This window comes from Micromys minutus, assembly GCF_963924665.1.
Source record: "Micromys minutus genome assembly, chromosome: X".
NCBI lineage: Eukaryota > Metazoa > Chordata > Mammalia > Rodentia > Muridae > Micromys > Micromys minutus.
In genome coordinates this window covers 54,823,464-54,839,506 of record NC_137970.1, presented here as the reverse complement: position 1 = coordinate 54,839,506, position 16,043 = coordinate 54,823,464, and positions in this window count along the sequence as shown.

The window sequence follows — 16,043 nt, the reverse complement described above, 5'->3', positions numbered from 1 at the left end:
TCAGGGACATTTTTAACAAAGGTTTTGAAACTTCTTTTGAAATCAGGAAGCTGCTATGCACAGATAAGAGGAGAGGTTTGAGGATTCTCTATCAGAAATTTCAAGGTTTTTTCCATCTGCTTTTTCACATTAACTGGTAATTATCCAGAAAGGCACATAATAGTGAGGAAATGACAGAAGCCAACAAAGGTTTTCCTAAGATATGTAAATTGTCAGTGATCGGCAAGGTGCAACAGAAAAGCTTTCTACAGCACAATTATTTATGCCAGTTCAGTTTGCTTTTAGGTAGCAGTTACTGCCCGCTACAGAGCAGCTCCTTATCACCAGCTCTGCACATTAGCTTTCACGAGTCACTAAGAAAATGTGGCAAAAAGGTTGCTAAAAGGCTGGTGCTTGTCCCTTATTTAGAGATGGTTTTCTGAGAAATTGTATTTTGATGATGAATCTGTCACATTAAACAATGAAAATCTTTTTTAATTTTTTAGCCAGAAATATGTGGTGTGTTTGGAGAGGTTAAGTGCATGTTTATATGTTTATGTGCATATGTGTGTGTATGTGTATATAGTACAATGTGTGTGTGTATGTGTATATATGTGTGTGTAAACACAGTATAGATTTGAATTATATGAGGACCTCATTGATAACCAAATGATGCTTTTAAGTCCAAATCTTTTCTAGGAATTCCTTAATGTACAGTCATTTTTTGGTTTGTATACAGAAGATTTTCTGTCAAATAAAGTTTGACTAGGGCTAAGAAAAAAATTATCAAATCTCTAATGAGTCCAGACCTAGAATATTTTTTCTTCATACTTGCTTTGCTCTTGCTACAGTTGTATTTATATTATATATGTTTAATTATATGTCAAATTATGTCTATATATCATACATATAAATATGTAGACTGTATACTTCCAAAGATGCCACATAATGAAAAATCTTAATATTAGAATAGTGTAGTGATATTTTATTGTATCTATCATGTTTGAGTTTTTACTAAATATGAACTAAAAGTTTTTATAGAAAAGTAAACTCACTGAATTGCACTGAGCCTGTGAGATGTTTATTTCTGTCTCTATTTTCAGATGAGAAAAAAGAATCAGAAAAGCTTCTTAATTGTTTAAACCTATATTTGAATTATTAAATTAGATATCAGATATAGGGTATAAATTTTCCTAGAGTCTATTCCCTTATGAACTAATAGACAGTAATTTAATAGTGAAAATTTGTTAAATAAATACTTAATAACAGTTATTATTTCTCAATTCTTCCTATAAGTCTTTGGTTCAGGTAATCATTTTAATTCTTCCTTTGAATAACTCTTGTATTTTCATTCTAATTCCAGTATTATTTCTACATTGAGGCTTGAGGCATTTCCTTGGCTCAACAATTCCATGAATAACCTTCCAAAGTAACTCCCTGAACCTAAATGACCTTTGAACCTCCCTACAAGAATTTTATTGCCATAATTTTCTTAACCATGAACATCTATTACATATACATTGATAAAATATATATCATCCTCAATAAATTTTACATTTATTTAATAATACTTTCCATAAATATGGTATTCATGAAACTGATTCCTTACAATGTCCCTCCTTTAGGTAACTAATATATGCAGCCAATGATCACTGGTTGAAGAGAAAATTATGTACTGATATTTCAATATACATTGCCAAAACAAGATATTAAAATTAAAACAAATTTTAACATAAAAATGAATGTAATTATATTTATTGTTCTGTATTTTCTCAAATATCTAGCTCAAGTATATCTGAAATAATTTTTCAAAGTAGTAAATAAAAAGTTAAAACTCAAAATAATATTTACTATCAGATAGTTTCTTAGGCACCTGTATAATAGTGCAGCATATGGAAATTCTCAATGTTAACTTCATCATCATTCACACTGCCTAAGTTATTAATTTTGGTGTCCTGGAATGTTTGGATATAAGTAGATAATATCACTGATTACAACTCACTTAGAATACAAACATAAAGCAATACAGCTCAGCTCATCTGAGGAGCAATAATGTCCAGGACATTAAGAAACATTTCACTTACTTCACTTTATCGTTTAAAGAAAAATAGAAACAAGGAAAGCTATCAAATAATCAGTCCAAAACATGTAATAAAATTACTTAAAACACTGTAAAATATTTTGTAACATAACTGTACTTGTGCCACAATGTCAAAAAGTTTGAACATACTGGAATAAAATCTCCCTATCTAAATACAATGCTAGGCTGTATTTGTCTACAGATCTTTATTTTACAAAGATTGCCAAAATATAAGGAGGACTAATGAAATGACCCATGGTAAGAAAATCTATCCATGGAGTCTTAGTGTAGTCTAATGAAAAGGTCATCTTGAAATTATAATGCCACTAATTAATTAACTAGGAGCATTATATGCATATCATATATTTGTAAATGCCTACTGAATGGCTTTTAAGTTGGAAAGTGAAGAGACTGATACAGAGACAAACAAAAAGTCCATGACAGAAGTAGATATAGCATGAAAGAAAAATCAAAGGAAGTGTACAAAGGAAGGAAAAATACTGTGAAAAGAGTAGATAGGAAGGGAGGAAGGTACTGGAAGAAGATGAAAAGATTGATAATATTGAAGGACTAGTAGAATAGAAAACCAGAGAATTGTATTCAATTAATACAAATTGTATTACATTACAAATTCTTTACTTCCATTTTTCATTTTTTTTAGTTATGGAAAAGTTTATTTGGATGTACAGATTTATTTTTTGTTGGTATTTATTTAACTTTTTGATACCAACTATCATCATATCATCATGGTATCAAAGCAAAGCTCTATTAATCTTTTTTCTTGTTTACATGACCTATTTACATTTCAAATGTAAAGCCCCTTTACAGTTTCCCCTCCACTAGCCTTGTAACCCTGCCCCCCCCCCCCGCCACAATGAGGGTACTCCCACAGCTGACCAGGCAATCTTGCCTCAGTAGCCTAGCATTTCCCTATCTGGGTCATCAAGTTTCCACAGGTTGTAGCAGCTCCCCTACCAGTGATGAAAGATAAGGCAAACTCTGTTACATATCCAGCAACATCTGTATAACAAGAACTTCAATTCTCTGAAGAAAGAAATTTAAGAAGAGCTCAGAAAATGGAAACATCTTCCATGCACATGGATTGGGAGGATTAACATAATAAAGACAGGCATCTTAATGATAGTATACTTAAGTGACCCCAAAAATTCAACCAGAGAACTTTTACAACTGATAAAGAACTTCAGCAAAGTGGCTGGATATAAAAATAACTCAAAAAAATCAGTATCCTTCCTCTACTCAAAGAACAAACATGCTAAAAACAAAATTATGAAAATTATACCTTTACAATAGTCAAAAACAATACGAAATACTGCAGTTTGACCCTAACTAAGCAAGTGAAGGACCTGTATGACAAGAACTTCAAATCTTAGAAGAAGAAAATTGAGGAAGATCTCAGAAGATGAAAAGATCCCCCATGCACATGGATAGGAAGAATCAACATTATAAAAATGTCATTCTTACCAAAATCAATCTATAGATTCAATGCAATCCCCATCAAAATTCCAACCCAATTCTTCATAGAGTTGGAAAGAGCAATGTAAAATTTCATCTGGAATAACAAAATACCTAGAATAGCAAAATTCATCTTCAACAATAAGAAAACATCAGTGGGAATCACTATCTTTGACCTCAAGCTATATGACAAGGCAACTGTGTTAAAACACACATGGTACTGGTTCAGAGATAGGCAGGTATATCATTGGAACAGAATTGAAGACCTACATATGAACTCTCATACTTGATTTTTGATAAAGGAGCTGAAAATATTCAATTGAAAAAGGACAGCCTCTTCAACAAATTGTGTTGGCTCAACTAGTATCAGTATGTAGAATAATGAAAATAGATCCTTTCTTATCTCCTTGTACAAAGATCAATTGCAAGTGGATCAACGATCTCCACATAAAACCAGGCACACTGAAATTATTAGAAGAAACATCACTCTTTGCCAATGACATGATAGTGTACTTAAGTGACCCCAAAAACTCCACCAGAGAACTCCTACAGCTGATAAACAAGTTCAGCAAAGTAGCTGGACACAAAATCAACTCAAACAAATCAGTAGCCTTCCTATACTCAAAGGACAAACATGTGGAGAAAGAAAATAGGGAAAAGGTACCCTTCACAATTGTCACAAAAACTATGAAATACCTTCGTGTGACTCTAACTAAGCAAGTGAAGGACCTGTATGACAAGAACTTCAAACCTCTAAAGAAGGAAATTGAGGAGGATCTCAGAAAATGGAAAGATCTCCCATGCTCATGGATTGGAAAGATCAACATTTTAAAAATGGCCATCCTATCAAAAGCAATCTACAGATTCAACACAATCCCCATCAAAATTCCAACACAGTTCTTCATGGAATTGGAAAGATCAATGTGCAATTTCATATGCAACAACAAAAGACCTAGAATAGCTAAATCCATCCTCAACAATAAGAAAACATCTGCGGGAATCACTATCCCTGACCTCAAGCTATATTTCAAGGCAATTGTGCTGAAAACTGCATGGTACTGGTACAAAAATAGGCATGTGGATCAATGGAATAAAATAGAAGATCCAGAAATGAGCCCTCACATATATGGTCACATGATTTTTGACAAAGGAGCTGTAAACATTCAATGGAAAAAGGACAGCCTACTCAATAAATGGTGCTGGTCCAACTGGCACTCAACATGCAAAAGAATGAAAATAGACCCGTTCTTATCTCCTTGTACAAAGCTCAAGTGTAAGTGGATCAAAGATCTCCACATTAAACCAGATACACTGAAACTATTAGATGAGAAAGTAGGGAAAACTTTAGAACATATAAGCACAGGAGAAAATTTCCTGAACAAAACACCAATGGCTCAAGCTCTAAGGTCAAAGTTTAACAAATGGGATTTAATGAGATTGCAAAGTTTCTGTAAGGCTAAGGACATTGTCAAGAAAACAAAACAGCAGCCAGCACAATGGGAAAAGATTTTTACCAACTCTACATAAGATAGAGGTCTAATATCTAAAGTATACAAAGAACTCAAAAAGCTTGACACCAGAGAATCAAATAACACTATTAAAAAATGGGGTACAGAACTAAACAAAACGTTCTCAGTTGAGGAATATCGAATGGCTGAGAAATATCTGAGGAAGTGCTCGACATCCTTAGCCATCAGGGAAATGCAAATCAAACAACCCTGAGATTCCACTTCACACCAGTCAGATTGGCCAAGATCCAAAACTCAGATGACAACCGATGCTGGTGAGGTTTCGGAGAAAGAGGATCCCTTCTCCACTGTTGGTGGGGTTGCAAAATAATACAACCACTCTGGAAATCAGTCTGGTGATACCTCAGAAAATTGGACATAATACTACCTGAAGACCCAGCTATTCCACTTCTGCGCATATACCCCAGAGACACCTTAGTACACAACAAAGATATATGCACCACAATGTTCATAGCAGCTCTATTTATAATAGCCAGAAGCTGGAAAGAACCCATATGTCCTTCAGAAGATGAATGGATACAAAAATTGTGGTACATTTACACAATGGAATACTACTCAGCCACCAGAAACAATGACTTAACCAAATTCTTAAGAAAATGGCTGCATCTAGAGAATATCATTCTGAGTGAGATAACCCAGTCACAAAAGAAGAGACATAATATGCAGTCACTGATAGTGGGATGCTAACCCCAGAGGTTCGCACTGCCCCAGAAACAACTCACAGACTGTAGGAAGTCCAAGAAATAAAGAAAACAAAACAAAACAAAAAAAAAAAATCTTTATACAACAAGAAAACTTTGACTATTTCCATGTTACATTTTGTTTTACATGGACTTTATGCTCATTGTAACTATTAAGTTTTCAATGCATACTATCAAACCTTTAAAAAAATCAAGTACTGACTAACAAATATATTCATACAGTTTTATGTAAAAATTATTTATAATCAGAAAAAAAACATACTGACAAAAATGTATTGTATAATTTTATGCAAAAAATGCTTAAAATCTGTACATTTATCTTTGTTTTGTAAAATAAAGGTTAAAAAAAAATAAAGGCATATATCATATAACCAGAAAAAAAAAAAGAAGAGAAAGTGGGGAAAACCTTAGAACACATAGGCACAAGCTAAGTTTTCCGGAAGAGAGCAATATTGGCTTGTGCTCTGAGATCAAAATTCTATAAATGGGACTTAATAAGATTACAAAGTTTCTCTAAGGCTAAGGAGACTGTCAAGAAAACAAAACAGCATCCCACAGATTGGGAAAGGTCTTTACCAATCATACATCTGATAGAGGTCTAATATACAATATATACAAAGAACTCAAGAAGTTAGACCCCAGAGAATCAAACAATCCTATTAAAAATGGGGTACAGAGCTTAACATAGTATTCTCAATTGAGGAATATCAAATGTTTGAGAAGCACATAAGGAAATGCTCAACATCCCTAGTCATCAGGAAAATGCAAATTAAAACAACCCTTAGATTCCACCTTACATCAGTCAGAATGACTAAGATAAAAAATTCAGATGGCAGCATGTGCTGGAGAGGATGTGGAGAAAGAGGAACACTCTGCCACTGTTTGTGGGGTTGTAAACTGGTACAACCTCTCTGAAAATCAGTCTGGTGGTTGCTCAGAAAATTGGAAGTAGTACTACCTGACGACCCAGACATTCTAATTCGGGACATATACCCCAAAGATTCCCCATCATACAATAAAGACACATGCTCCACCATGTTCATGGAAGCTTTATTTATAATAGCAGAAGCTGGAAAGAACCCAAATGTTTTTCAGTAGAGGAATAGATATAGAAATTGTGGTATATTTACACAATGGAGTACTACTCAGCTATCCAAAACAATGACTTTATGAAATTCTTAAGAAAATGAGTGTATCATTAGAATATCATCCTGAGTGAGGTAAACCAGTCACAAAAGAACAGACATACTATGCAGTCACTCATAATCGGATACTAGCACCAGAAAGCTCTAAATATCCAAGAAAAATCTCACAGACCATATGATGCTCAAACTAACAAACAAACAAAAAAGGCCAAAGTGTGAAAGCCTCAGTCCTTCTTAGAAAAAGAAAAACAAAACAAAAAACAAGTGTATGGTACCATCTCAGATTGGTGTACACCTAGACCTTAAATCATTAATAACTCAAGAGCTAAGAAGATAGCCTTGTGGCAATTTTTGTTATTTAAAAATCATTATGTTTAATATATACACACCAAGAAAGCTTTGACTATTTCCATGTTATGTTTCGCTTTACATATACTTTATGATCATTGTAAATAGTAAGATTTCAACGCATACTATCAAACCTTTAAAAATCAAGTACTGACAAAATATATTCATATAGTTTTATGCTAAAATGCTTTTAATTATCTGTGCGTGTATCTCTGGTTTTTTTAAAATAAAATTGTAAGGAAAAAGTGGTCATCTTACCTACAGCAACCTACAGATTCAATGCAATCCCCATCAAAATTCTAATTCAATTTTTATACAGTTAGAAAGAGCAATTCATAACAAAAAGCCCAGGATATTAAAAAAAAATATTTCAACAATAAGCTGGGGGAATCACCTTCCCTGACCTCAAGCTATACTACAGATCAATAGTGATAAAACCAAATGGTTTTGGTACAGAGAGAGACAGGTAGATCAATGGAATAGAACTGAAGACCCAGAAATGAACCCACATTTTGATCTTTGACAAAGGAACTAAACAATGCAGTAGAAAAAAATAGCATTTTCTACAAATGGTGCTGGTCCAACTGGCAGTCAACATGTATAAGAATGCAAATTTATCCATTCCTCTCACACTGTACAAAGCTGAAGTCCAACTGAATCAAGGAAGATGCTGTATTTCTTTTTCATTGCAACAATAGAAATGGAAGAAATATACAATCTTGTAGAATCTGAACAACTTACTACTGAATAAAGATTCGGGCTCTAGACAAATGGCAAGGAAATTGAAACTTTTGTTAGAACTGAATGAAATTGAAAACTCAACATACCCAAACCAAACACAGCATACCAAAACACAACAGTTACCCACCCCCCTCACTCTCGATCTCTTACTCTCTTGGCCTCTTGCTCTCCCCCATTCTCTCCCTATTCCCTTCACCCCCTCTCTCTCCAGGTGCTCATGGCCAGTCTCCTCGGCCAGTCTCTGCTTCTCTACTCTTTTCCTCTTCTCTGTCTCTCTGTCTCTCTGTCTCTGTCTCTGTATCTCTCTCTCTCTCTCTCTCTCTCTCTCTCTCTCTCTCTCTCTCTCTCTCTCTCTCTCTTGTCTCTACTATCTCCTTAACTCCCTTCTCCATGCTATGAATAAACTCTATTCTGTATTATACCATCATGTGACTCCCAACATGGGTCCCACAGAGGCATCCTTTGCCCCCACACCAGGTGGCACCTCTATAGAGCATATGCCCACTATTATCTTCATTTTTTCCTAACACTGGTGCTGAAACCCAGGACATCATTTTTTCCTGGCATTCTCTTTTCTTTCATCCATAATATTTTGTTATGCTTTGTTCTTAAAATAAAATATATAAAATAAAATAAAACTCTTGGAAAATATCATGATTCAATAGCTATATAAAATTTTATGTACCTAATATTTTAATATTTTAAGCTGAGAAGAAATTGGCTAAAAGAGCATTTGAAAAAAAAAAAAAAAAAAAACTATTGAAAATTTCCTCAGCTAACAAAGGGCCAAAACTTTTGATCTACAAAGCCAACAAAATCCCCTAACCGTGATCAGGCAAAAGGATCCATTTTAAGGCTTATAATAAATAAACTCTCGAATCAGAAGATTATCTGGAAAGCAGATGCACATACCATCAAGAGACTTGCTATATAGAATGACAATGGATTTCTCATGAAATCACAGAAGACTGAAATAAAATGGCACAAAATTTGGCAAGTAGTGGACAAAAGAACTACTAATTCTGCAATCAATCTACAGTGAAACTAGTACAAAAGAATGCAATGAAAATAAAGAAATTGCAAATTAAGAAATGCAAAGATTTTTTTATTAGTTAATATACCCTTACAACTATTTGTAATAATTTTGGTCTGGCAAGACTGCTTGCTTGGGAAAGGTATTTGGTAACAAACATGATAGCCTGAATTTGATCCCTCAAACACTACATGGTAGAAGAAGAAAATGCTCTTCACTAAAATGTCCTCTGACCTGCATATGCATGTTGTGGTATGGGCATACATATACTGGCTATCACCCTCTAGTAAATGCAATGTAATAAAACCTTTTTAGAAAGTACAACATTTATTTGCAATACAATACCAAGACGAAAACAAAACAAAACAAAACACTCAAAGATGAAAGGGTTTATATTGGCATATAACTCCAAGGGGTTCTAGTGTATCACAGTGAGGGGAAGAAATGGAAAGAGACATGGGAAGCAGGGTGGCAGGAAATATATCTTAGGTATACAGTTTGAACAAAGGTTCCCTATGAGTGCATAAAGCTACTTTCAAAAGCTGTACATTGCTAGATCAAAACCTAAGTGCCAGAAATGGGCTACTATTTTAGAAAGATTTCTGGTGCCATCATAAAAAAATCATAAAAATCAAGTTAAGGAGAAAGGTATTTATTTCACCTTACACTTTGAGGTAACAGTTCATTACTGTAAGGAGACAAGATATGAACTCAAACAGTGTAGAAAGTGAAGCAGAGGATGTGAAGGTATGCTTCCTACTGACTTGCACTTCATGGCTTGTTCAATTGCTTTATCATAAAAGTCAGAACCATTTGCTCAAGTACTCCTCCCACACCCACCATTAATAAACAGGCCAACTATTTTGTTTAATTTAATTTATTTTCTAACTTACTCAATTTACATCCTACTCACTTCCCCTTTCCTTGTCACCCCTCACATAATCTTTTTTTATCCTCCTCTCCCCTTATCTAAGGGGGTGTGCCCTTCCCGGGGTATCCCCAACCCAGCACATCAGTTCTCTGTGAGGCTAGGTACTTTCTTTCCCCTTAAGGCCAGACAAGACAACCCAGCTAGAATAATATATTCTATGTAGGGACAACATCTTTAGGAATAGCCCCCATTCAAGTTCTGGACTTTGTAATTACTGTAGTCAGGAGCATGTATGTTGTCCTCTGAGAGTCTTCACCCGGTAACTGATTCAGACACTCACAACCAGTGGATGGAGCTTGGTGAATCTTATGGAGAAATAGGAGGAAGGACTATGGGTTCAAAGAGGATAGAAACTCCATAGGAAGACCAAGTAATTTTACAGGAGCAGTTTTACAGAAAGATTGCAGACAGAACAACGTAGAAACACATAAAGACAGAATGACCCAGATAATGAGAAAGAAATGGACCATTAGAACTTAATGCTATAATTTGACACCAATCAGAGCAATTCAGTGAGAAGATGAGAGAAGCCAGATTGACTTGCTCAGCTTGTAGAGGATGTTGAACCAGAACAGCTGAGTTGAACCAACGAGCCAGAGTCCAGAAAGATCTTTAAAGGGTGAACTTATTGATCAGTAAGCCTCCAAAACTGCAAATACTCAGGCAAGTAAATGATACTTTTACATAGAAAGCATTAGTTTTATCCTTACAGAAAAAAAATCAGGAATTTTCTACAAATACTCTTGCCACACATCACCTAGTTTCCAAGGCATTTCTTTGAAACCTTGGTGGTGACCTAAACGCCTCCATCAATCCTAAATTCTATATGCCTAAAAATTAGACATCACATGTATAATGTCATGGTCCATTTCCACATTGAGAAATAACTGTTACCTTATCGTTATACCATGACTGTGTAGTGTATTCTGAAAGCATCAATGACTGGAATAAATACAGAGAAAGCAATTCTTTATAAAACAATTTCATAAATGGCTGTTTAAGCAATAATTCTAGAAATATGAGCAATAAGGCAGGATAAGAAAATTGAAGGTATGCAAATAGAAAAAGAAGTCAAATTATTCCTATGTGAATATATGATATTGTATATATGATATTTTTTAAAAATCGAACATAACCAACCAATGAGAACACATAGAGAGACCCAAGGATCTACTGGCATATGTAGCAGAGTGCAGCATTGTCTGACATCATGGGAAAGAGAGGCCTTTGGTCCAATAAAGGTTCATTTTCCCAGTGTAGGGGAATGCCAAGGCATTGAGGTGGAAGAGGGTGTTTGGTAGAAAGAGCACTTTCAGGGAAACAAGGGGAGGAGGGAGGGTGGTTGGGAGTTGGGGGTACATTGCATAACATTTTAAATGTAAATACAGAGAATATCCAATAAAAAATGAAAAAAACAACCAAAACATTGATAGAAATGACTAACATTTTAGCAATGTTCCAGATAAAAAAATCAGCTTTAAAGAAATCAGTAGTCTTTTTATAAACCAGCTGCACATACACTGAGAGCGAGATCATAAGTATACTCCCACTAACAATAACATCATGGGCAATTAAATACCTTGGAATGAACTGAACATGGAAGTTAAAGGTCTCAACAATGAACAGTTCAAATCTATGAAGAAAGATATTGGTAAAGACACTGTAAAATGGAAAAGCATCCAATGTTCATGTACCAGTACTGTGAATATAAAAATGACCATTTAGCCAAAATTAATTTATAAGTTCCCCAAATCATAAACTCAAGACACAATATTCTTCACAGAAATATATAGAAAAATCATCCGAAATTTTACATGGTACCAGAAAATACCTCAGATATCCATAACAATACAGAGAATAAAAAGTACTGTAAGGACTGCTACTGAAAATTTCTTTCTTTCTTTCTTTCTTTCTTTCTTTCTTTCTTTCTTTCTTTCTATCTTTCTTCCTTTTGTTCTTTCTTTCTTTCTTTTTATTTTTTGAGCATGATCCCAGCAAGTTCTGAGGCTGAGGTCAGTTTTTTTTTCCTGCTTTTATACCATTTAAATTACATGCAAGTAATGAGGTAAGTTCTAGGTTAAGGGAACAAGCAAGATAATAAACACAAATAGTCACGGAACAAGCAAGGCAATAAACAAAGTCCCGAAATCAGTGTTTTCTAATGGCTTATCAATATATGAGCCTACATTCCTGTCCTTTTCCAAAGTCATATTAGTGCCTGAAGCCTACTTCTTTGTTCTGGCCTACAGTCAGATTCCTGCATGAGCTTATTTCCCTGTCTTGGCTCAAATTCAAATTCCTGCCTCAAGTGGCCCTAGTTCCTTGTCCAGGCCAAATGTAACATTCTTGTAAAGAGACCACAAAAACTCTCCACATCTTCTCCTTTTTTATTTTATAAGCAAGACTGCATCTATTTTAGGTTGCTCTGGTAAGAATTCCTTACTCACCAGTCATGGAATATGCATTATCAAGACCAATTCACTTATGTCTTAGGTTGGTTAGGTTATGTGCAAAACTTACCCAACTCTGACTGTCATCCTGTTAAATTAATAAATCTGGGGGTCTACCTTTTGTTTTAAGTCATGTATTTTGGCCACCAACATACTGATATTGTTAAAGGCAAGCTATATCACAGTGGGCAGGAATAAAAGTATTCTCAGGATAAGGGCTAGCATGATCAAGCTGTATATACTATTCTTGAAGCGAAAACAAGCAGGAAATATTGACCTGAGGCCATGAAAAATTTTATTGGTAATATCTGTATTCCCAGCATAAAAGCTCAGTTGAACAGTATTCTTGAAAATTATAATATCACTATGCAAAATATACCAAATACCCTATAAGTATCTTTGAACTTTTCCCCAATTATAATGACTATCATTGTAAATTTTAGAGGCAAAATGTTTCAATTATATTGCTTCATGGGCTCTTAAAAATTACAGACAATCTCACTAATTGCAAAGCTTTTACAGTCACTAGGATGCAAAGGAAGAGTATAAAACATTCTTCTGAATTCTTAATAATTCTATGTGCATTTCCTCGAATAGAAGCTAGAGTAGGAAAGTCTCATCGACACTTCAGAAACCCTGCAACACCCCCCCCCCCCGCCTAATTCTTTCTTGATTGCAAATATGTTTGTGATAAAATCCTGAGCCACTGCAAACTACAGCCAATGGAACACTGATAGTTTAACCACAATCTTCAAGTTTCCCTTGCAATAGCAGAGCAAAACAACAAGAAAAACTCATCCTCCAACAAGTAATTCGGTCTCTCCAAAAATCAATACCAAATAAATCACCTCCACACTACAGAGTTTGGCTGTGATTTCCTGTGCAAAAATGCACAACAGTGAGGCTTATAATACTTCACCAGGCATTGCCATAAATGCTATTTTTATAAGTCTGGTTTCTAGGATAAAAATAACATAAAATATCAATTTAGAGGTATCTTAGAGACTTTTTCCCCCTGGGTAGTCTTATGCCACCTGGCCATGTGTTGTTCTGAATGACTCCAACCTTGACTTACCAGTTTTAAGCCAACTTTCTATTACCAATGTTACAAATTTCTAATTATACCCAATAATTTATAAGCCAATAATCGATAACCAAGTTTTGTAGAACATATTTATACTTTTAAATCCACTCTGAAAAAATATAAAGTGGCTACACACATTTGCTTATTTAAAACAGACCAAATTCTACTTTTTCTAGATGTAATTTCAAGAGAGGAGTACCTTATCAACTGCTGAACCCAATAATCAAAGTCACAGAGATTTTTAACAGAGAAACAACCATCAACTTCCTTACCATAAAAGCTGAAAAGCTGCTGGTCCCTTTAAGAGTGGCTCATGAAGACAACCAGCTCCTAGAAGGACTTCTCTAGATGCCCTAGACTCCTAACTACAGGTGCAGGGCTCCAAAAGCCAAATGAGACTGCTTTTTTTTTTTTCTTTTTTTTTTTTTTTAAATGAGTTAAAACTAAATCAAGTGATGAATGATCAGCAGATGAAGTTTAAACTATTTTTTCTTTTGAACATGAAACATAGAATAACATTCAAGCAACAAAACAAAAACACTGACATAAACCGACAGTTATGGCTCTATTAGTGCACCATAAACCGATAATAAGCAGACAGGGAAGATAAATATATGACGTCCCACCAAAGGAACCCAGATATCCTACCTAAGGGACCCAGAACCAGAGCTACACATTCCTCCAATAGGAGCCAGAAAGGAAGCAAGATGTTGCCCAACCACCTGCTGTCCCTCGGAGAGCTCTCAAATAGCTTATATTCATTTTCCTTCTGCTTTTCTCAAACACATTCTTTCTCATGTCTAGGGTCTAAAGTATCTCTAACTATGGTACAAAGGCTTAAATCTCTTATGGAAACTTTTTCAGGACCACGCTTTGTATAGTATCCTTTTATTCCTTCTCCCACTTTTCCTACGTCTGTAAAATTTTTCTGCCTTCCTCAGTGAATCAAAGATAAATCTCTCCTATAAAGATCAGAAACTGGGTAATTTGTTTCTGACATATTTTAACTCTTGAAGCCTTTAGCATACTTTAAGCATATATACAAAAGGCATTCTGCCACTCCCAAACCCCATTCTTACGGGGCTTAGTCACCACTGGCCCAAATTTTTCTCTGCCTGAGCTTCCTTTTCCCCAGTGTCCTTCACTGTATTTATTTACTGTAGCTTCAACATTGAGGTACTATCTGACCAAGCCAGCTCAGTCAATCAACGAGTTCTCCAGCAGAGAAGTAAGGATTATAGAGAAAAAAGACAATTAGACAACATTGTAGCATGATCCAAGCCAGTTCTGAGGCTAAGGACACTATTGCAGATTGCAAGATATATTATAGAGCCATAATAATAATAAGGTACTGCCATAAAACAGACATACCAGTCACCTTAAATCAAAGATTCATCAATGAGTACACATAACTATAGCCATCAGATAGTTACTAAAGTGCAATAAATATATACTAGAAAAATATAGTGTATTAAACAAATGATTCTGGAAAATCTGGATGTCCACAGGCAAAGAATGAAATTATACTCACAACTACCATCAAATACAAAAATCAGATACAAGAGAATCAGAGACCTCAATTGCAACTTGAAACACTAAAACTTCTAAAAGAAACTCATAGGTATAAGAAAGACCTTTCTGAATAAGACGCTATTTGCCCAAGAATTAATGAAACTTTAAAAAAAAAAACTAAATGATTTCTGTAAATCTAAGAAAATGAGGGAAGAAATGTGCAGAAAAGATGATAATCTTTGCCAGCTATACATCTCACATGGGAATAATGCCCAGAACTCACAAAGAACTCAACAAACAGAGAGCCAAGGAAACAAATGAACCAATTAAAGTAACCCAGGTCCTCTCCTGGGTATATATAACTGTTTCTAGTTTAGTGATATTTATGGAATTCCTAAGTAAGTGAATGAATGGATAGTTCTCTAAATTTTTCTTCCTTCTTTTGGGCTCTTTTCTTTTTGTTGGGTTGTTTTGGCCAGTTCTGATATGATAGTTCTTGTTGTAAATCATATTTCATTTTGTTATACTTTTTCTTTTTCATTTGTTTTTCTTTCATATATACATCCTGACTGCATTGTTGTCTTCCTCTTCTTTTCCCAGCCCCTTCCCCTGTTCCCCCTTCTACTGTGGAACCAGTTTGCCTCTATTTCCATTTATGAAAATAAAACAAGCCCCCAAGGATATTAACCAAAAATAACATAACAAGCTACAATAAGATTAGGCACATACCCTCATATCAAGGCTCAATGAGGCAACCCAGTAGAAACAAATGGTTCTTAAAACAAGCCAAAGAATCATATATAGACCTTGCTCCCACTGTTGAAAGTACAAGAAGAACACAAAGCTACACCATCATTACAAATATGCAAAGAACCTAAGTCAGACTCATACAGGCTACCTGATTGTCAGTTCAGACTCTGAAAGCTCCTATGAACCATGTTTAGTTGATTTTTTGGCCATGTTTTTCTGTTGCCCTTGATACTTATGGCTTTCACGATTCTCTCTCCCTCTTTTCCACAGGATTCCCCAAGTTCAAT